The following is a 24,324-nucleotide window of genomic DNA, read 5'->3' on the forward strand; positions in this document are numbered from 1 at the left end:
GGAAGGTATGATAAAATTCCCCTTCGCTGTGACAATTGTGAATGACCGATCGCATTCTTTCAGCTGGTACATTCTCTAAGTAGCCACACATAAATTCTAATCTGTGCTCTAATGACCAGTTGGGAGGAAAACAATGAGAGAATTGATGGAGCCACGCTTGTGGATGAATGTCGTTGCCAGAATTCTTAAATGTTTTGAATTTATGTGTAGTAATGAACAGCTTATAGTCAAAATCATCGTGTCGGCGAGTAGCATATCGGTCATTGTTACGTCGTGTCGGCGGTTCCATCTCAAAATTCGGTGCACCTTGCCAATTTCTTTCATGATTTCCGAAATGCCCTGTGTTATTATTTTGTGGCTTTTCCGTATTTCTAAGTCCCTCTTCCCGTGTTGGAGCGCAAGTCTCCTCTGAAATATGTAATTTTTATATTACTTGTGCCAACTGATCTTGTACTTCCCGGATTTCTCTTTTGTGTTGCGTATTAATTTGATTCTGATTTTGTTTGAATTTCTTAATTTGTTCATACTCTTCTGTGTCAGTGATGGCTACAGGTCTTGTGTCATTCAGATCATCATCTACCTTTGCAGATAAGTTAGTGAACTGATCCGAAAGTTCGGCTACTTTCTCCGATAGTGTACTTATTTCCTCAGTGTGTTTTTCTGAATCAAATTTCAGAGTGTCCATTTGTGTTGAAATCGTATGTGCTGTGTCCTTTAAGTTTTCCTGAGTTTTTGCAAGTTGCGTAACCGAATCGGTAGATGCAACTGAGTCAATTTTAGCTTGCAAGGTCTCATGATTTTCATGAACAATAGTTTGCACTTCTTTTATGGCTAATTCGTGATTCTGTCATGTATTTTCATGCCGCGAAAAAATAGGTTGCAAATGCTCACAAATTTGTGATTTTACGTCATTGCAGACTTTTTGACATTTCGATACGATTTTATGTAACTCAGTAGTTAAATCTTCAGGTTTTTGTTCAAGCGTATGTTCCACTGAGTCTAACTTTTGAAGCTTTTGTTCCACTGTGTCTAACTTTTGAAGCTTTTGCTGCGTTTGTCTCTGATTTTGTTCCATTGTGCCTAACTGTTGCTGAGTTTGTCTCTGATTTTGTTTCAATTTTTGCATTAATTGCAATAATAATGTATTAGTGTCTAGAATCTGTTCCTCTATGCTTTTCGGCAGTGCATTTGCACCGGCAATATTCACATTTTGACAAGCAGAAAATGTGTCTTGACTTATTTGAGAAAACGGCGAGGACGCAAAACCTGAATCTACAGTATTTGCAAGATTGTGTCCTGTCATTTCGAATTCCTGAGGCGAGCTGTTGCCGACCGATCGATCGATAATGCTTCCCTGTTCACTAATTGTTTCACTGCCTACACCATTATTTGCAGCCCGCTCCATTTCCCTATGCACAATTATCAAATTGCTACTTTGAACATTAGTTAATTCATTACTCGGCGGCGCTAACACACTGCTTTCGTCTTCAGTGTCATTTCTCAGTTTACTTTGGAGCCTAGTATTACGTTTTTCACACGCCATTATTGTCACAATATTTCACACGACAACACAGAAAACCACAATTTGAAGAGCAAAATAAGAAAACACATTAACATAGCATTGAAAATAATATCTCGTTAATTGCAAGCGCAGCTGCGAAATACTTGGTGCAAATCTGCATGCATGCCACAACTGTTTTACTGTACAAGAATGAAAAACTACAGCTACAAAGGAAATTCTCTCTACAATTACGCGCTAGCAATAAACAAAGGCTGCACTAATTACACAAACTACAAGAAAAAATCAGAAGATTCCAGTGAGGTATCCTCGGCTAAGAGTCGACATATGAAACGTCCCCTTAGAAAAATTATACATGACTGTGCTTAAACTGACACACAATATTTTTTTTTAGCACAACGCAATCTGACTTTCAGTGATCTCTACAAGAGAATGGCCCTGACTAAATTAACCTATACGTTTCACAAATCACTTACCTCACTACAATCTTCGTTACTCGAACTACTGCAATACAGCGAGCGCCACTACTGCCGGCTAAATAAAAGATTCAAACTACGGAAGGCACTAACTACTGATAGGCATAGTTAGCAAATGAAAGATTTTAATAGAGAACAAACAATGTATTTACCTTAAGAGTCATAATATATATAGCAGTTCATGACATCCATTCTTACAAATGTACTGTTTCTGATGGACACACCTCCAGATTATCCATTCTCAAAAATCCGCCATCTCACTTCCCCACATCCACCACTGCTGGCGGCTCGCCTCCAACTGCGCAACGCTACGCGCTGTTAACATCAAACAGCCCAACACTACAATAGCGAATATTACAACAATGCCACCCAGCCACAGACTGCACACAGCATAGCCCGTGATTTTCATACAGAGCGCAACGTGGCGTTACCAATATAAGAACCTAAACAGCCTACTTACAATATAAAAATTATAGTAGCGAATTGGAAATAAAATATAAAAATAGGCTTAAGACATTATCGATAATCTTGGAATTCTCTCGACCGACATTTTGGAAATATCGATTTCGATACCAGGTAAAAATCCTCGAGAGCCTTGATTCCTGGGTTGGATGAACTGTCTACGCTGGTGGAAAAAAACCGCAACACCAAAAATTAATTGATGTAGAGTAATGGATATTTAAGTTATTAACACTGCAAGACCACAGGTTAATGTGAATACGAGAGAAGCCATTACAAATCTGAAAGTCTGCTACATTAGTAACCAGTGAAACCGCCAAAATGTTGAACGCTAACACGCAAACGTGCATGCATTTTGCGGCACAGGTGCCGGATGTCATTTTGTGGGATGGAGTGCCATGCCTGTTGCACTTGGTCGGTCAATACGGGGACGGTTAACGGTTTAACTGCTCAGGACGTCTTAACGCGCGCCCCTTTGTACCTGTCCCTGTGTCCTCTCAACGTGTTTACGCGCGACACTGCAGATCGAATCACCAGACTGACGTACTATTATGCAGTCAGGATGCAAGGGACAACCACGAGAGTGCTCCTGTTGTCATACGAAATTGTACCCCAGACCATAACTCCAGATGTTGATCCAATGTGTCTAGCACGCAGACAAGTTGCTTGCAGGATCTCAATTGATCTCCTCCTAACCAAAACACGGCCATCACTGACACCGAGGCAGAACTCGATTTCATCAGAAAACTCAACAGCCTCCACGCCGCCCTCCAATCAGCTCTCGCTTGACACCACTGAAGTCGCTGATAGCGGTTTATTTATTTAGCGTATGGCAAGTACAAGTCACGTTTATAGAGAAATAAGCTGCTACAATAACTTTATAACTTTGGCACTAAAGACAAGACATAAAGAATTAAATACAGTTATGTCATGAACAACATATATATAATTACAAATTAACATTTAGGTTTTTAATATATTGAACTGCACTTCGAGTCGCATCCAGGAAGTCCGTTGTTTGACCTGAGTAGGCTCTCAGAGGGCACTCTGCAATGATGTGCCGGATCGTCTGCTTCTCAGCGCCGCAGTCGCACTTTGGGGATGGTGCTCTTTCCCATTTGTGTAGAGTCCACACATCGACCGTGGCCCGTCCTGATCCTGTTGAGGATGGTCCAGGTTTTACGTGGTAAGCCAAAGCCTGGAGGTCTGTTCGACGGTTTCAGTAAGGTGTTTACCTGTGGTGGTGCTGATTCTTCCTATTCCACTTTCCAGCGTTCTTCAAGACAGAAACCATTTTCCTCCAGATCTTTGGCCCTTATAAGAGGTAGATGTCTAGAGCGCAATCTATCTCTGTCAATGCCATTGCTCAAAGCGTGAATCGGAAGTTGCGGGTTGTCTTGTATTTTTTTAAATTCTCTGAGAAGCGCATGTTCTCTTCGTAAGTGAGGTGGCGGTATGTGGCTCAGTACAGGTAGCCAGTGAATGGGGGTTGATTTTATTGTACCTGAAATAATCCTCATAGTTTGGTTCAGTACTGTGTCCACCATCTTGGTGTGAGCGCTCTTTAGCCGAACAGGGGAACAGTACTCTGCCGCAGAGTAGACAAGTCCCAAAGCAGAGCATCGCAAGGTAGAGGCGGAGGAGCCCCAGCTGGTACCACATAGTTTCTGAATGATATTGTTCCTAGTACGGATTTTTGCAGCAGTGTTGATGAGGTGTTGTTTGTAGCTCAGGGTTCTATCTAATGTCACTCCCAGGTATTTTGGATTTTTATTATAAGGCAGAATATTGTTTTCAAAATATATCTTAAGGCGTCTGTTAGCCAATTTATTATTCAGGTGGAAACACATAGCCTCAGTTTTAGTTGGACTAGGTTGTAGTCTCCATTCACGAAAGTACGTTCCCAGCAAGGACAAGTCGCTTGTCAGGACAGTCTCATTATGCTCCTTATCTCGATGATGTGTAGCTATGGCCCAGTCATCTGCATATCCAAACTTTTCAGATTTAGTATTAGGCATATCGGCTATATACATGCTGAAAAGTAGCGGTGCCAGGACTGACCCTTGGGGCAAGCCATTATTGAGCTCCATTGTTTTGCTCCTATAATTTCCAAGTATCACCTGGAATGGTCTGTTGCAGAGCATCTCGTTGGTAAGGTTAGCCATTTTCAAACATGGCACAATGCGGAGTAGTTTGTAAATCAGTCCTTGCCTCCATACAGTATCATAAGCCGCTGTCAGGTCTATAAATACTACGGATGTTTTTTCTTGTCTTTGGAAGCCTGCCTCGATGTAGGAAGTTAGTGAGAGGACTTGATCTGTGCAACTCCTGTTTGGCCAGAAGCCTGCTTGTTCCACAGGGATACACTTTAGGATATCTGGACTTATTCTGTTACATATAAGTCCCTCCAGTAGTTTGTAGATCATGCTAAGAAGGGCAATTGGGCGGTAGCTGTTTGGTTGGTCATTCGGCTTACCTGGTTTCAGTATCGCTATGATTTTTGCTTTCTTAAGGGTATTTGGTATTCTTCCAGTTTCCATCATGCTGGAGAAGAACTGTGCAAGCCATAATTTTGCAAATTTACCGCAGTGAATCAGAAACTCTGGATGAATTCCATCAAAACCTGGGGCTTTCCGTGGCTTGATGTCTCTCAGAGCCAGTGTTACCTCTTCGATTGAGAAGGGCTGCGAGTGTAGTGAATTGTTTCCTACTAAAGATTTCAACTTTTCAAGTTCCTTTTTAACTTTTATGGTATGAGCTCGATCCCCTGAAGCTCTAGAGGTTTTACTGATGTGCGCCGCAACTGTGTTTGGAGAAATAGACCTGGTTGGTCGTTGGTTCCTGCTACTGCCACCAAGCTTCCGAAGTAGCGACTACGCCTTTCTGCTTGATTTTGTGAAGTCCATTTCCTCAACAGTCTCTATCCATTTAGTGCGCCTGGCAACGTCCAGACTGTGCTATAAGTCATCTGCAATCTCCCTATCCCTACGCTCTAGGAACTGTTTATAGAGGCGCTTACTCTCTTCGTTCCACCCCAGCACGTATTCTATTCTAAATCCCCGGGGAATGCTGTTCTTAGCTGAGTTGATGACTGCTCCCACAAATCTTTTGTAATTTTTATAAGTTGGATGTATCCATCCAAGACGTTTATCAAGTTTTTCTGAGAAAGTAGCCCGCTTTCGTAAAGTTCCATCTGGGCTGAGGATACGAGGAAATTAGGGGGATAGTAAGGCCTATTTCTATGAGCACCGGACGATGTTGGGAGTGAGGGAAGTCCCCAAGTATTCTGCGGGAGGCTGGTATAGGTTTGTTATTAGTGTCAACCGGAACAAAACATAGATCAGGGTGGGTTTCAGTTCCCCATGCAGCTGACTTAAATGTACTTTGGTCTTTGGCGTCAAAGATTAGCTGTGTATTGCAATCTTCAGCCCATTTCACCAAGTCTTCACCATTCTGGTCAGATGTGCGGTATTTCCACAGTTCGTGGTGGCTGTTGAAGTCACCCACATATATTGTGGGGTGAGGCAGGGGTTGTAGAACTTGTGGAGGCCACGAGTGGCCCGGAGATTTGTAGATGTTGTTTACTGTTCGTTCACCTACTTTTACAGTAACTTCGTGGATATCACATGTGGTAGATGTAGAAATAAGGACTGCATCCTCCATGTCCTTTCTAACGTACGTTGCTGTACCATAATGCCTGTGATGTGTAGCACCTGTCAGGTCATAGCCCGTTATTTTACCTCTTGATCTTAGCTGCTCATCGTTTTCTGTATGGGTCTCCTGGATTGCAACTACGTCAATGTTGTACAATGTTAAAATTTTATGCATGTATCGGCATTTGGCTTTACTTATGCCTTCAATATTAAGTTGGCAGACTCGTACGATCGGTCCGAGCTGTCTAATCAAGTTGCCCTCAGAAGGACACTCAGCATTCCGTTTTCTGTGAGTCATCGTGATTTGATTATGACCAGGAGATCGTTTACCGATTGTCTGGTCGCCAGTATGGTGCTAGTTCATTTAGCGTTACCCAGGCCGCACGTGTAGTTTTCTACTACGGACGCGAACTAGCTTGACACCCCGCAGTTGGCGGTGGTTTGGGGTCACAGAAATGCACGCTGCAGGGCGTCTGTCTCGGAGCTGTCATTGAACTAACCGATTTGTAACAGTTCATTGTGTCACTGTGGTGCCAACTGTTGCTCGGATCGCTGCTGCAGATGCAGTACAATGCGCCATAGCAGTAAGCCGAACACGATGGTCCTTCCTCTCGGTAGGGCAACGTGGCTGTCCGGAGCTCTATCTTCTTGTGACAATACATTCTTGTGACCACCGCTGCCTGCAATCATGTACAGCGGCTACGTTGCTGCCAAGTCTTCCTGCAGCATCGCAGAAGGAACATTGAGCTGGTCATAGCCGTATTACACGACCTAGTTCAAGCTAAGGGCATTCTTGACTGACGTCCAATCTCAAAGGTAACTAGCTCTCGTGACCTTTACAGCGTGTATTTAAAACAAATACTGATTTGCTGCCTCATAGTGACTTTCGTAGCTCCACTCTCATGCGACTGGCGCAAAATGTGAATAGACATAATCCCTCAGCTGTAGAAACATGTCTACCGATTTTCGTTTATTTTTTGTTCCGTCAGTGTACGTAAGTTTGTACGGGAACTCTCAGAGAGGGAGTGCTATTCGCACTTATCCGTTTCCGTTTTTTTTTTTACGAGGGTAATCCCAAAAGTAAGGTCTCCTCTTTTTCATAAGTACATAGACCTATTTAGTTCTACAATGGTTTAAATCAGTTTAAAGCTTGAAAATTTAGCTATTTTTCGACGTAATCACCATTTCTGTCGATGCATTTTTGTAGACCCTGTGGTAGTTTTTGTATGCCCATGTCACACCAGCTCGCCGTCATGCTGAAGTAGGATGCCGCCACTGGCGTGATTGTTGCTTCGTCTCAGGTGTAAAGTGGTATGCCCACGTTTCGTCACCCGTGATAATTGAGTCCAGAAAGTTGTCCTTTTCGGCTGTAAGGCGGTGAAGAAATGCGTGGGAAGCATCAACTCGTTGCCGAATGTGGTCTTCAGTCAGCATGCGTGGCACCCATCTTGCGCACACCTTCCGGTAGTTCAATGTTTCCGTTAAAATTCTGTGAGCGGTGCTTCGGGAAACCTCAGGAACCAAAGTGCAGAGATCACCCAGGGTGATCCGCCGATCTTCACGCATCCTTTGCTCAACCTTCAACACTGTCTCCTCAGAAATTGACGGTCTCCCGCTCCTTGAATGAGATTTTCACTCTGCAGCGCAGTGTGCGCTGATATGAAACTTCCTGGCAGATTAAAACTGTGTGCCGGACTGAGACTCAAACTCGGGACCTTTGCCTTTCGCGGGCAAGTGCTCTACCAACTGAGCTACCCAAGCACGACTCACGATCCGTCATCACAGCTTTAATTCCGCCAGTACCTCGTCTCCTACCTTCCAAACTTCACAGAAGCTCTCGTGCGAGCCTTGCAGAGCTACCACTCCTGGAAGAAAGCATATGCGGAGACATGGCTTAGCCACAGCCTGGGGTATGTTTCCAGAATGAGATTTTCAGTCTGCAGCGTAGTGTGCGCTGATATTAAACTTCCTGGCAGATTAAAACTGTGTGCTGGACCGAGACTCGAACTAGGGACCTTTGCCTTTCGCGGGCAAGTTGTTAGAGCACTTGCCCGCGAAAGGCAAAGGTCCCGAGTTCGACTCTCGGTCCGGCACACAGTTTAAATCTGCCAGGAAGTTTCCCGCTCCTTTGTTCGTCGCGTATTTCGGTCCGCCCAGCTGCAAACTCTCTACACCACTTACGAACATTTTTGACATCCATGTACGACTCACCGTACACTTATGTCAATTGGCGATGGATTTCAATCGTCGCAGTGCCCTTTGCATTCAAAAACCTAATAACTGCGCGCAATTCGCATTTGGCGGTAACATCCAACGGGAGCTCCATTCTCAACGGCTGCCAAGCCAAGACTGAGCGCCTCAGCGCGGTGTGCGCATGTTTACACACTGCGCGCGAAGCACTATTCATAACAGTGTGACCAACTGCCACACAAACAGAGCTTTGTACTTATAAAGAAATAGAGCTTACTTTTAGGATTACCCTCGTACTTCTTCCTATGATCTTGATGTACAAGAAAGCGAATAGTTATAAAGGTAATAACAGTGAGTCAACAGGTAGGCTTTTTAGCGCATAAACGTACTTTGCGTGCTTTCAGCCAATTTTCACGCACGCGCCCTTGTTCCCTCCCGCGCCTGCGCACGAGAGAAAAACCACCTCCCGGAGTCACTGTGGACAGGGTTGTTAGATCCTCCGGCGCGGCGGTCAGTTCCCGGAGGCGGCTTCCTTTGGCAGCCACGGCCACCTGCTGCCCAGGGCTAATGGGATGCAAGTGTGTCGGCGGACGCCACGCGCCGCTACACAGAGAGCAAAAACTCTGCCGGGGACCTCTTTACACGGCCCGGCGCGTCCAGCTTCCTGCCCACCTGTCCAGCCGCTCCTGCTGCACTCTGCGTGCACCGTTAGTCGGTAGGAGTGGAAGCCGTGTCTGCCCCAGTAGCTCACTAGAGGCGTTACGGGGCACTCAGGATACGGGACTCCCAACTGCATTCGAAGGAAGTGGAAAATAAACTAATCTAAGAACGCGACCTAGTTTTGCGTAAGTCATTTATATGATTGTGCGTTACTTATGTTGTACAAGTTGGCGGCTAATTTCCACCAATTTCATTGTTACACTACTGGCCATTAAAATTGCTACACCACGAAGATGACGTGCTACAGTCGCGAAATATAACCGACAGGAAGAAGATGCTGTGATATGCAAATGATTAGCTTTTCAGAGCATTCACAAAAAGTTGGCGCCGGTGGCGACACCTACAACGTGATGACATGAGGAAAGTTTCCAACCGATTTCTCATACACAAACAGCAGTTGACCGACGTTGCCTGGTGAAACGATGTTGTGATGCCTCGTGCGTGGAGGAGAAGTGCGTACCATCACGTTTCCGACTTTGATGATGGTCGGATTGTAGCCTATCGCGATTGCGGTTTATCGTATCTCGACATTGCTGCTCGCGTTGCTCGAGATTCAATGACTGTTAGCAGTATATGGAATCGGTGGGTTCTGGAGGGTATTACGAAACACCGTGCTGGATCCCAACGGCCTCGTATCACTAGCAGTCGAGATGACAGGCATCTTATCCGCATGGCTGTAACGGATCGTGCAGCCACGTCTCGATCCCTGAGGCAACTAATGGGGACGTATGCAAGACAACAACCATCTGCACGAACAGTTAGACGGCAGCATGGACTATCAGCTCGGAGACCGTGGCTGCGGTTACCCTTGACGTTGCATCACAGACAGAAGCGCTTGCGATGGTGTACTCAACGACGAACCTGGGTGCACGAATGGCAAAACGTAATGTTTTAGGATGAATCAAGGTTCTGTTTACAGCATCATGATGGTCGCATCCATGTTTGGCGACATCGCGGTGAACGCACATTGGAAGCGTGTATTCGTCATTGCCATACTGGCGTATTACCCGGCGTGATGGTATGGGGTGCCATTGGTTACACGTCTCGGTCACCACTTGCTCGCATTGACGGCGCTTTGAACAGTGGGCGTTACACTTCAGATGTGTTACGACCCGTGGCTCTACCCTTCATTCTATCCCTGCGAAACCCTACATTTGAGCAGGATAATGCACGACCGCGTGTTGCAGCTCCTGTCCTGTATGGGCCTTTCTGGATACAGAAAATGTTCGACTGCTGCCCTGGCCAGCACATTCTCCAGAGTTCTCACCAACTGAAAACGTCTGGTCAATGGTGGCCGAGCAACTGGCTCGTCACAATATGCCAGTCACTACTCTTGATGAACTGTGGTATCGTGTTGAAGCTGCATGGGCAGCTGCACCTGTACACGCCATCCAAGCTCTGTTTGACTCAATTCCCAGGAGTGGTTGTTCTGGGTACTGATTTCTCAGGATCTATGCACCAAAATTGCGTGAAAATGTAATAACGTGTCAGTTCTAGTGTAATATATTTGCCCAATGAATACCCGTTTATCATCTGCATTTCTTCTTGGTGTAGCAATTTTAATGGCCAGTAGTGTAACTACACTGGTGGAAAAAGAACGTACCGACCAATTTTATTGACGATTAGAAGTCGTGTTTCTATCAAATTTTAATTTATGCTGCTGGAAACAAAATGCAACATCCTCAAGTACGAGGTTTTTTTATTGACAAATGAAGTGGCAAGTAAGTTAACCATTGTAGGAGTACACTGAGGTGACAAAATTCATGGGATAGCTATCTGGACATATACAGGGTGAACATTAATAAAATCGACAAACTGCAGGGATGGATTCCTGACTGCAAATCGAGGAAAAAAGGTCCTATGAACGTGTGTCTGGAAATGGACGGTGTCCGTGCTACTAGAAGAGATTGCTCCGGAGCACAGCAGAGAGCTGTATCGCATCTACGTCACAGCAAATGTTCAAAGTGGTCTCTATGGTATGCAGTGCACCTGTTCATACGCCGCATCATGGATTTACGCACTCTTTCGCACGTGCTGGTGCAAAAACATCGGCATATCTTTCCCGTAGAGAGAACTAAGCTGTTGAAACTTCCTGGAAGATTAAAACTGTGTGCCGGACCGAGATTCGAACTCGGGGCCTTTGCCTTTCGCGGGCAAGGGCAGGGCAAGTGCTCTACCATCCGAGCTACCCAAGCACGACTCACGCCCTCACAGCTTTACTTCCACCAGTACCTCGTCTCCTACTTTCCAAACTTCACAGAAGCTCTCCTGCGAACCTTGCAGAACTAGCAGTCCTGGAAGAAAGGATATTGCGGAGACAAGGACTTAGCCACAGCCTGGGGGATGTTTCCAGAATGAGATTTTAACTCTGCAGCGGAGTTGTTTGGAAAGTAGGAGACGAGGTACTGGCGGAAATAAAGCTATGAGGACGGGGCATGAGTCGTGCTTGGGTAGCTCAGATGGTAGAGCACTTGCCCGCGAAAGGCAAAGGTCCCGAGTTCGAGTCTCGGTCCCGTACACAGTTTTAATCTGCCAGGAAGTTTCATATCAGCGCACACTCCGCTGCAGAGTGAAAATCTCATTCTGAAACTCCGCTGTTGTTGACAAGTCTTGCCCTCGTTACTCATTGTCACGCAGGATACTTACGAATCACTTGCTTGAAACTTGTACTAGGGTTCGTCTCAACATCCTGTAGAATCCCGTCCTCCAAATCTGGTCTACACATATTCCGCTGTCTCCTTGCATGTTCGTCTGTCGGAAACGACCCACGATCTCACAAACGCCTAAATGGGCTTGAAATGTAGTGTGATGGGGTTGGTGTCTGTGAGGGTACAGCGGTTCTACCTCTCGACCGTTTCCATCTGTTTGGCCGTGCACAAACACCATCTCGGCCTGTCCTCGACGTGATTACCGGACCATACTGCTGTTCACAGTACACTGTGTTAATCACATAGCCTGCAACACACAAGGAACATACGACACGTGGTCAGAGGAACTTCCATTCGCCAGCCGACGGCCTTCACTTAACGACCGAGAGCAGCGGCTTTTGCGTACAGTTATCAGTGCCAACAGAGAAGCAGCACCGCGCGAAATAATCGCAGAAATCATTGTGGACGTACGGCGAACGCATCCATTAGGAGAGTGCGGCGAAATTTGGTGTTATTGGTCTATGGCAGCAAACGACCGACGCGTGAGGCTTTGCTAACAGCAGGACATCGCTCGCAGCGCCTCTCCTAGGCTCGTGACAGTTGGATCCTAGACAACTGGAAAACCCTGGTCTGGTCAGATGAGTCCCGATTTCAGCTGGTAAGAACCGATGCCAGGGTTCGAGTGTGGTGCAGACCCCACGAAGCCATGGACCCAGGTGTGTAAGCTGATGGCGATTCCATTATGGTGTGGGCTGTGATTACATGTAGTGGACTGGGTTCTCGGTTACGTTCGGCTACTTGAGCATTTGCAGCCATTCACGGACTTCAAGCTCCCAAACTACGATGTAATTTTTGTGGATGATAACGCCCAATGTCACCAGGACACAGCTGTCCGCGATTAGTTTGAAGAACATTCTGGAAAATTCGAGTGAATGATTTGGCCGCCCAGATCGCCCGACATGAATCCCGTCGAACATTTATGAAACATAATCGAGAGGTCAGTTCGTGCGCAAAATCCTGCACCGGCAACACTTTCGCAATTATGGACAGTTACAGAGGCAGCATCGCTCAATATGTCTGCAGGGGACTTCCAACGACTTGTTTAGTGCAGCCGGCCGCGGTGGCCGAACGGTTCTAGGCGCTACAGTCTCATTACACAATTTGTTTACGATATTTCAGAACTATGTAAGTCTGTGTCATTACCTTTACTCACCAAGACTTGATCGCTGATATTTCTTACTAAATAGAAACAGCAACGGCAACACATAACGCATTAAAGAGAAGAACAAAACTTTATAAAAATGCTAATAACCCCACTAACGGTTGCATTAACTATGAAAACACCTGCCAATATAAAACTATATAAACAATTGAATGATTGTGAAATGAAACTACGCTTGATAATGAAATTTTAAGCTCTATTCCCATGCCTGTAGTAATTTATTATTAATAAATTGTAACAATCAAAGCTGTTGGAAATTTAGCACGCTAGTTAATTTTGTGATCAGTTCAAATGATGCATCGCAGAATTCACTTTTAGCAGATACATTAACACAATGAATAATTTCATTGGTCTCCGTACTAGTGTAACGCTGTTGGGAGCATATCTTCTGCTTTAGTCTCGTGAAGATGAGCTGCTGGCTGTAGAAAGTGGGTGCTCGTACTGTAGCACACATATTATTCTGTATAAAACGCACAGGTTACAGTGTTTGTCACAAGATCATTGCTGGATACATACACACATCAAAAAAAGTTTTGCATCACACCGGTTCCCACAACTCCTGAAGATAGACGTTGACTGTGGATATTGTTTCACAGACACAGTCCCTTTGACCGTTCAGGATGTCACTATACCCGAAAAAAAAGTTCAAATGTGTGTGAAATCTTATGGGACTTAACTGCTAAAGTGATCAGTCCCTAATCTTACAAACTACTTAACTTAAATTAAGTCCTAAGGACAAGCACACACACCCATGCCCGAGGGAGGACTCGAACCTTCGCCGACTATACCCGACCAAAGATGTAAACAACCATGCATGAGCAGCGCCTATTAGACGGAGGGGGTGCGGCAGCCTATCAGTTCCAGTCATTCCACCAGGAAGGAGGTACACGGCTCATGTTGTCTGTAGTTCAACCATGCCTAGACGGACAATACCGCGGTTCGATCGCGTCCGCATTGTTATTTTGTGCCGGGAAGGCCTCTCAACAAGGGAAGTGTTCAGGCGTCTCGGAGTGAACCAAAGCGATGTTATTTGGACATGGAGGAGATACAGAGAGACAGGAACTGTCGATGACATGCGTCGCTCAGGCCGCCCAAGGGCTACTACTGCAGTGAGTGACCGCTACCTACGGATTATACCGAGTGAGGTGGCGCAGTGGTTAGCACACTGGACTCGCATTCGGGAGGACGACGGTTCAATCCCGTCTCCAGCCATCCTGATTTAGGTTTTCCGTGATTTCCCTAAATCGTTTCAGGCAAATGCCGGGATGGTTCCTTTGAAAGGGCACGGCCGATTTCCTTCCCAATCCTTCCCTAACCCGAGCTTGCGCTCCGTCTCTAATACCTCGTTGTCGACGGGACGTTAAACACTAACCACGACCACCTCCACCTACGGATTATGGCTCGCAGGAACCCTGGCAGCAACGGCACTATGTTGGATAATGCTTTTCGTGCAGCCACAGGACGTCGTGTTACGACTCAAACTGCGCGCAATAGGCTGCATGATGCGCAACTTCACTCCCTACGTCCATGGCGAGGTGCATCTTTGCAACCACGACACCATGCAGCGCGGTACAGAAAGGTCCAACAACATGCCAAATGGACCGCTCAGGATTGGCAACAGATTCTCTTCACCGATGAGTGTCGCATAAGCCTTCAACCAGACAATCGTCGGAGACGTGTTTGGAGGCAACCCGATCAGGCTGAACACCTTAGACACAGTGTCCAGGGAGTGCAGCAGGGTGGAGGTTCCGTGGGTGGCATTATGTGGGGCCGACGTATGCCGCTGCTTGTCATGGAAAGCGCCGTAACAGCTGTACGATACGTAAACGCCATCCTCCGCCCGATAGTGGTTCAAAATGGTTCGAATGGCTCTGAGCACTATGGGACTTAACATCTGAGATCATCAGTCCCCTAGAACTTAGAACTACTTAAACCGAACTAACCTAAGGACATCACACACATCCATGCCCGAGGCAGGATTCGAACCAGCGACCGTAGCAGTCGCGTGGTTCGGGACTGAAGCGCCTAGAACCGCTCGGCCACCGCGCCCGGCATTGATAGTGGAACCATATCGGCAGCATATTGGCGAGGCATTCATCTTCGTGGACGGCAATTCGCGCTCCCATCGCGCACATCTTGTGAATGACTTCCTTCAGGATAACGACATCGCTCGACTAGAGTGGCCAGCATGTTCTCCTGTTATGAACCCTATCGAACATGCCTGGGATAGATTGAAAAGGGCTGTTTATGGACGACATGGCCCACCAACCACTCTGAAGAATCTACGCCGAATAGCAATTGGGGAGTGGGACAATCTGGGCCAACAGTGCCTTGATGAACTTGTGGATAGTATCCACGACGAATACAGGCCTGCATCAATGCAAGAGGACGTGCTACTCGGTATTAAGGTACCGGAGTGTACAGTAATCTGGCGCACCTCCTAAAGTCTCGCTGTATGGTTGTACAACATGCAATGTGTGGTTTTCATGGGCAATAAAATGGGCGGGAATGATGTTTATGTTGATCTCTACTTCATTTTTCTGTACAGGTTCCGGAACTTTCGGAACCGAGGTAATGCAAAACTTTTTTTGATGTGTTTATTTCCACTGTATCTACTTTCATCACAATTGCGTGTGCTGCAAACCGTTCCGCCATGCACGCGTCACTCAAGAATACATTGAGGTGACAATAGTCATGGGATACCTCATAAAATAGTGTCATACCTCGTTTTGCCCGGAGTAGTGCAGCAGGTCGATGTAATACTGACTCAACAATTAGAGAAATATTAAGACTTACTGCCTCTGTAACCGTCCATAATTGCGAAAATGTTGCCGTCGCAGGATTTTATGCACGAACTGACGTCTCGAAACGTCCCATAAATGTTTGATGGGATTTATGTCGGGCCATCTGGGTTGCCAAATCGTTCGTCCAGAACGTTCTTCAAACCAATTGCGAACATTTGTGGTCCAGTGGTCATCCATGAAAATGAAGTCCATAAATGGTTGCAATTGGTTACCGAGTAGCCGAACATAAACATTTACAGTCAATGATCTATTCAGTTGCACCAGAGGACACAGCCGATTCCACGTAAACACAGCCTACACCATTATGGAGCCACAACCTGCTTGCTCAGTGCGTTGTTGACAACTTGGGTGCGACACCGTTCACAGAAACCTCTCGTATTAATTAGGGCAATAATTACACTCCTGGAAATGGAAAAAAGAACACATTGACACCGGTGTGTCAGACCCACCATACTTGCTCCGGACACTGCGAGAGGGCTGTACAAGCAATGATCACACGCACGGCACAGCGGACACACCAGGAACCGCGGTGTTGGCCGTCGAATGGCGCTTGCTGCGCAGCATTTCTGCACCGCCGCCGTCAGTGTCAGCCAGTTTGCCGTGGCATACGGAGCTCCATCGCAGTCTTTAACACTGGTAGCATGCCGCGACAGCGTGGATGTGAACCGTATGTGCAGTTAACGGACTTTGAGCGAGGGCGTATAGTGGGCATGCGGGAGGCCGGGTGGACGTACCGCCGAATTGCTCAACACGTGGGGCGTGAGGTCTCCACAGTACATCGATGTTGTCGCCAGTGGTCGGCGGAAGGTGCACGTGCCCGTCGACCTGGGACCGGACCGCAGCGACGCACGGATGCACGCCAAGACCGTAGGATCCTACGCAGTGCTGTAGGGGACCGCACCGCCACTTCCCAGCAAGTTAGGGACACTGTTGCTCCTGGGGTATCGGCGAGGACCATTCGCAACCGTCTCCATGAAGCTGGGCTACGGTCCCGCACACCGTTAGGCCGTCTTCCGCTCACGCCCCAACATCGTGCAGCCCGCCTCCAGTGGTGTCGCGACAGGCGTGAATGGAGGGACGAATGGAGATGTGTCGTCTTCAGCGATGAGAGTCGCTTCTGCCTTGGTGCCAATGATGGTCGTATGCGTGTTTGGCGCCGTGCAGGTGAGCGCCACAATCAGGACTGCATACGACCGAGGCACACAGGGCCAACACCCGGCATCATGGTGTGGGGAGCGATCTCCTACACTGGCCGTACACCACTGGTGATCGTCGAGGGGACACTGAATAGTGCACGGTACATCCAAACCGTCATCGAACCCATCGTTCTACCATTCCTAGACCGGCAAGGGAACTTGCTGTTCCAACAGGACAATGCACGTCCGCATGCATCCCGTGCCACCCAACGTGCTCTAGAAGGTGTAAGTCAACTACCCTGGCCAGCAAGATCTCCGGATCTGTCCCCCATTGAGCATGTTTGGGACTGGATGAAGCGTCGTCTCATGCGGTCTGCACGTCCAGCACGAACGCTGGTCCAACTGAGGCGCCAGGTGGAAATGGCATGGCAAGCCGTTCCACAGGACTACATCCAGCATCTCTACGATCGTCTCCATGGGAGAATAGCAGCCTGCATTGCTGCGAAAGGTGGATATACACTGTACTAGTGCCGACATTGTGCATGCTCTGTTGCCTGTGTCTATGAGCTTGTGGTTCTGTCAGTGTGATCATGTGATGTATCTGACCCCAGGAATGTGTCAATAAAGTTTCCCCTTCCTGGGACAATGAATTCACGGTGTTCTTATTTCAATTTCCAGGAGTGTATTACTGAAGTCAGTAGCGACTTATAACCACATATTGGCAATTATCTCGCAAACGGCCCTTTTGCGGACCCTTGTGTACGGGTACATTTTGGCTTCTGTTGTTGTGTACTTTCATCTGTAACAGGTTTCTCTACGAATTGTGATACACCCTATTAGGGTGGGGTGACATAATTCGTATCTTTTTTTCTCAGGCCACAATAGCACGGAAAGAATGTCAATTAGGGAGATGGAAAAAGGAAAAAAGAAATCACTTCAGTTCCTACCTTCCACTTGCGCATGTATTCTACGTTCGCACAAATTTGCAAAAAATCACGTCTTTAATAAGATAATTACCTAAAGGTAATACCTTTAGTTTCAAACCAATAAAGAATTAGAAAAAAAATAATTTTTAGATCTAGGTCTTCTGATTGTACTACTCCATTTTGTCTACCAGAATTCGCACGTCAGAATTGTTCATACAATAACTACGTAGGCGACGCATCTGTAGTCTTACTCTGTCTTATTTCGCAGTATCGATCATTAAAACCTCATTTCTACGAGGTATATGTAAACACTGGACTAACTTTGTTCGTCCGCCTTTTTGCCTTCTGATATTTCGAACAATCAGGTTAGAATCGTCTCTCGTTTGTTATCTTGGTAAGATACCGCAGCCATTCCGCTGGGCTCTTGGAAAGATTCCTATGAAAACCATATATAAATTTTCTTAATATACACTGAAGCGCCAAAGAAATTGGTATAGGCATGAATATTCAAATACAAAGACATGTAAACCGGCAGAATACGGCGCTGATGTCAGCAACGCCTATATAAAACAACAAGTGTCTGGCGCAGTTGTTAGATCGGTTACTGCTGACTGCTACTACAATGGCGGGCTATCAAGATTTAAGTGAGTTTGAACGTGGTGTTACTGTCGGCGCACGAGCGATGGGACACAGCATCTCCAAGGTAGCGATGAAGTGGGAATTTTCCCCTACGACCATTTCACGAGTGTACCGCGAATATCAAGAGTCCAATAAAACATCAAATCTCCGATATGGCTGCGGCCGGAAAAAGTTCCTGCAAGAACGGGACCAACGACAAATGAACAGAACCGTTGAACGTGACAGAAGTGCAACCCTTCCGCAAGTTGTTGCATATTTCTATGCTGGGCCATCAATAAGTGTCAGCGTGCGAACCATTCAACGAAACTTCATCGATAAGGGCTTCCAGAACCGAAGGCCCACTCGTGTACGCTTGATGACTGCATGGCACAAAGATTTACGCCTCGCTTGGGCTCGTCAACACCGCCATTGGACTGTCGATGAGTGGAAACATGTTGCGTGGTCGGACGAATCTCGTTTCAAATTATATCGAGCGGATTGACGTGTACGGGTATGGAGAAGATCTCAGGAATCCATGGACCCTGCATATCAGCAGGGGAATGTTCAAGCTGGTGGAGGCTCTGTAACGGTGTGGGGCGTGTGCAGTTGGAGTGATATGCGTCCCCTGATACGTCTAGATACGACTGTGACAGGTGACACGTTCGTAAGCATCCTGTCTGATCACCTGCATTCAATAATGTCCAGCCGGCCGAAGTGGCCGTGCGGTTAAAGGCGCTGCAGTCTGGAACCGCCGGACCGCTACGGTCGCAGGTTCGAATCCTGCCTCGGGCATGGATGTTTGTGATGTCCTTAGGTTAGTTAGGTTTAACTAGTTCTAAGTTCTAGGGGACTAATGACCTCAGCAGTTGAGTCCCATAGTGCTCAGAGCCATTAATGTCCATTGTGCATTCCGACGGACTTGAGCAATTCCAGCAGGACAACGCTACACCCCACAATTCCAGAATTGCTACAGAGTGGCTCCAGGAACACTCTTCTGAGTTTAAATACTTCTGCTGGCCATCAAACTCCATGTCTGGGAAGAGATCTACACCCCCTCGTGCTCCTACGGATTTATGGACAGCCCTGCACGATTCACCGTGTCAATCCTCTCCAGCTCTACTTCAGACATTAGTCGAGTACACGCCACATCGTGTTGCGGCACTTCTGCGTGCTCGCGGGGGCCCTACTTCGTATTAGGCAGGTGTACCAGTTTCTTTCGCCCTTCACTATAGTACAGTGTCAAAGTTGTTCTGCCTTTCAATGATATTTTAAATATCTTCAAAAATGTGTGTAAATTCCGAAGGGACCAAACTGCTGAGGTCATCCGTCCCTAGACTTACACACTACTCAAACTAACTTAACACTAAGGACAACACTCACACCAATGCCCAAGGGAGGACTCGAGCCTCTGACGGGAGGGGCCGCATGATTAGTGACATGGCGCCTCTAACCGCGCGGCTAATCTTCTTCATTTCTCTATGTGTTATGTAACTCATATGATGTTTTCTGAGAGAGGCGCGACTGGAACAGAGGAGTCCAAGGCGCTTTGTTATTGGACGTTAATGACCGAACACTTATCGTGTTCCGCCACTGCTTTTCACTGTGTATTACGCAGTACGCCCCTGAGATATCTGTACCGGTCGTTTTTTGTATGTTGTGGAGTATTTTTTTGCAAGCCATACATTATATGATTTGATCATTCGTCCCGTAACAATGACGTTGTCATACTGCCTACACCACTCGGACGCATGCCCCTCTTTTTTGCGCTGCGTCGTACCGTATTGCGGACGACAATACGCGTGCATCCACCATGTGCTGACGCCTATTCCGATTACAAATTATTTTCCAATTAGTATCAATTCACTCAAATTTCAGTTTTAAAACCTTTTTACCGGGCAGCAACGCATCATGCTCGTGCAATAGCTGCAAGCTGTAGAAAATACTGGGAAAGTGCTTACGAGGATCATACCACGGATATAAAAGTAAAGATTCTTTTGAACGGAAAACTGATGAGTTCAAGGAAAACTGACCGTTGCATTTTGACGTATCAGCCCCATTGTTGTAAATAGTATTTGTAACAAAAAAGAAAACCTTCCATTTATGTATAACCTGAGCCATAGTAAAGTTAGCTTTGAAAAGCGAACCGCAGCGCGTAGCGTGAAGCAGTCGCCCTCCGTTTTCTGGCGGTGGCGCCGTTGTCGCAATTGAAGGCTTCGATGTCTCCCTTTAGCGGGAAAGGGGAAAAGTGGGCGGTTCGCGTGGGTTTAAGGAGTGGCTGTATGGGCTCCGGTGGAGAGTTGGCAGTCGGAGCATCAAGAAACGACTTCTCTGTCCGTGCTAGAGGGACAGCACGCAGACCGCGGCTTCAGCGTAAGCGAAGCGAGCAGCAGCTCCGTGGTATGGGGCGTTAACTGCTTGTCGCGAAAGGAATCTTCCTAAGCGTGGTTCCGCAAGGGGCCTAATCTGCAGTTCGGCCGTAGGCTGTCGACCGGCGAGGAGCTTCTGAGAATCGGCGCGCCTTCCTGCGTCCCTTGAAACGGCTGGCAGCGGGCGGCTCGGTAGAGCATTTGGAGGTGCTGCGTTGGTTCAGTCCTTCGAGTCGTAACGCACCAGAAGTTGAGTATTGATTGTTAACAGGTTTTATGAAGTTTAATTGAATTCAATTTCCTTATTCTTGTTAATTATACCAGCCGTATTTTTTTTTTTGGGGGGGGGGGGGGGTGTTCCCGCTATTCACTCTCGTCTGCCCACCCACAGGAAGGTGGTAATATTAGAAAGGGTGGTCTGTTTGTCCCCTTTTGAGGACGAAAGGGGGGGAGTCAGAGTAAATCGTAAATCTGTGGTTCGGATTGCTTCTTTCCCCTCCCAGCTTACCTACGGGTTTATTAGCTTCTGCCATGTATGTGAAAGTCTAAGGAACCAATGACCGTGGTGTTTAAAACGCAAGGCACTAAGACCTGATCCATTCTCTCGCCTGCAATAACTAGTATTACTAGACTCACGTGTAAAAGGTACTCTAAGAAAGAAGAAAAATTCCTTTTGCCTCGTGGTAAGAACTATTCAATCGCATAACGAATTCTTGCTCATATGGAAGCTGTAACTTAACGTAAATTTGTATTTATGTGTATTTGGCTATAATCAAGCAAGGTTAATGTGCGCCGTAGTGGATTTTTTTATATTGTTTTTAGTCAGCAAAAAATGTTGTGTGTTTTTCCAACAATTCATTTTAAGGCTTTTACTCAACGTGCTTATGTGTTTTATACAGGTAGTTGGTTGTTAGTGTGGTTTCTTGCCATGCAAAAGTTTGCCATTTCATTACAGGTAGAAATTGTTGCCTTGAAAGGAGAATCTTGTAAAGGTTCGCAAGTCCTACCTGGCGAGCGTGTGTGTTTGCCGTAAGTTAATTGGCAGAAATTTGTACAATTTGTTTTTTTTATATATTTTGGAAATGTTAATGTTATTAACTATCAGTGCCCCCCCTCCCCCCCCGTGTACATGACTCATGCGTTTTCGTTTTTCTATTTTGAGAACTTTTGTAGGGAGAATTGTCTTTATATGTTGCAAACAAGTTAGATTCTGCGCCATTTAATGAATGGAGTGAAATTCACCTGTAATTTAACTGAGCTTGAAATATTATACAGCGTCGCGTTGTATACGTTAAATTGCCTGCCTTTTACTGGAGTGAAATTTGTTTAAAAATAATTAAATAATTTAAAAGTTCTTGTAATGTTGTTGCTTTAATTCGTTCTGAAAGCGGTGCTGATAGACAATAAAAGCGGGTTATAAGCTGTGAGCTATGTGAGGAAGTTAACCTTGCATTACTGCGCAACCGTTTCACCAGGTATCCAGTCTAGCTTACCAAATTCCCAACCAGACTAACATTAATTTTAATCTTTTAATAGTCACACGACAACCGGTGATATATATAAAAAGAGAATTTAAATAAAAAGAAATAAGTCAGTTTATATTTGGAAATTTATTTTAACATTGATCATTGAAATTTCAGCATATTAAACTTGATTCATAACTAAACTGGTGCCTTATTTAGGATTGTGAAAATGTGAGATTGTAATCTTACGGAACACATCAAATATGGAGCCAAGATTGGCAGACTGCATACAACACTGCATTCATAAAATAACACACGAAGAATGTTGAAACATACGCAAGAGAAAATTAACCACAACCAACCGATTCAATTTTCACCCAAAGAAGTTATGTTCGTAGCGCAATCCTGTCCGTCATGTAATTACCACACACTGGTATACTAAATTCATACTAACTCTCTGTGAAATCTTCCCGAAAAGAATAGCTGAGGGCTACTTTGATGATTACACCACATGCTTCACGTGGTCAACTTGGTTTACACAAAGAGAGTAATTCCGCAATAATTTTGATAATGAAAATAAACTAGATCGAAAAGCAATTTACAAAAGAAAAACCTCGAACTGGTTACTATCGTCTTACTATTAACCTGATGAGTCAAACAATTGTATAAGCACGTGGTACTGGTCTCACAAAGTACACCCCACGTGGGTTGAACATAAAGAAAAGTTGCTATATTGAAAAATATTGTCAAGACGAGACGTTATAATCTCACCCACATTCGCATTTAAGATTGATGATCTTAGTTAGAGTTACTGGTCAACACGTGGTTCCACTTTACTCATAAAGTAGTGACATACAACTACTGGAAGGTATTCTGAACTTCACACTTGAAATACACTGTGTTGCAATTTAAGATAACATTAGATATTTTAGATCCAAACCTGAAATAAAGGTGATTAATTTTCAGTTAGGCTGAACTTAAGAAATCCATTGTCCTACGGACTTAGCAGACACGCGCTTAGCCGGAGATCTTACCACTTCAGACGCTCGCCACGCACAGACTGCCCTGGGCTCCTACCGAGCGTGCTTCCCAAACACACTCCTGGAAATGGAAAAAAGAACACATTGACACCGGTGTGTCAGACCCACCATACTTGCTCCGGACACTGCGAGAGGGGTGTACAAGCAATGATCACACGCACGGCACAGCGGTCACACCAGGAACCGCGGTGTTGGCCGTCGAATGGCGCTAGCTGCGCAGCATTTGTGCACCGCCGCCGTCAGTGTCAGCCAGTTTGCCGTGGCATACGGAGCTCCATCGCAGTCTTTAACACTGGTAGCATGCCGCGACAGCGTGGACGTGAACCGTATGTGCAGTTGACGGACTTTGAGCGAGGGCGTATAGTGGGCATGCGGGAGGCCGGGTGGACGTACCGCCGAATTGCTCAACACGTGGGGCGTGAGGTCTCCACAGTACATCGATGTTGCCGCCAGTGGTCGGCGGAAGGTGCACGTGCCCGTCGACCTGGGACCGGACCGCAGCGACGCACGGATGCACGCCAAGACCGTAGGATCCTACGCAGTGCCGTAGGGGACCGCACCGCCACTTCCCAGCAAATTAGGGACACTGTTGCTCCTGGGGTATCGGCGAGGACCATTCGCAACCGTCTCCATGAAGCTGGGCTACGGTCCCGCACACCGTTAGGCCGTCTTCCGCTCACGCCCCAACATCGTGCAGCCCGCCTCCAGTGGCGTCGCGACAAGCGTGAATGGAGGGACGAATGGAGACGTGTCGTCTTCAGCGATGAGAGTCGCTTCTGCCTTGGTGCCAATGATGGTCGTATGCGTGTTTGGCGCCGTGCAGGCGAGCGCCACAATCAGGACTGCATACGACCGAGGCACACAGGGCCAACACCCGTCATCATGGTGTGGGGAGCGATCTCCTACACTGGCCGTACGCCACTGGTGATCGTCGAGGGGACACTGAATAGTGCACGGTACATCCAAACCGTCATCGAACCCATCGTTCTACCATTCCTAGATCGGCAAGGGCACTTGCTGTTCCAACAGGACAATGCACGTCCGCATGTATCCCGTGCCACCCAACGTGCTCTAGAAGGTGTAA

This window comes from Schistocerca piceifrons, chromosome 2 (genome assembly GCF_021461385.2).
Source record: "Schistocerca piceifrons isolate TAMUIC-IGC-003096 chromosome 2, iqSchPice1.1, whole genome shotgun sequence".
Taxonomy (NCBI): Eukaryota; Metazoa; Arthropoda; class Insecta; order Orthoptera; family Acrididae; genus Schistocerca; species Schistocerca piceifrons.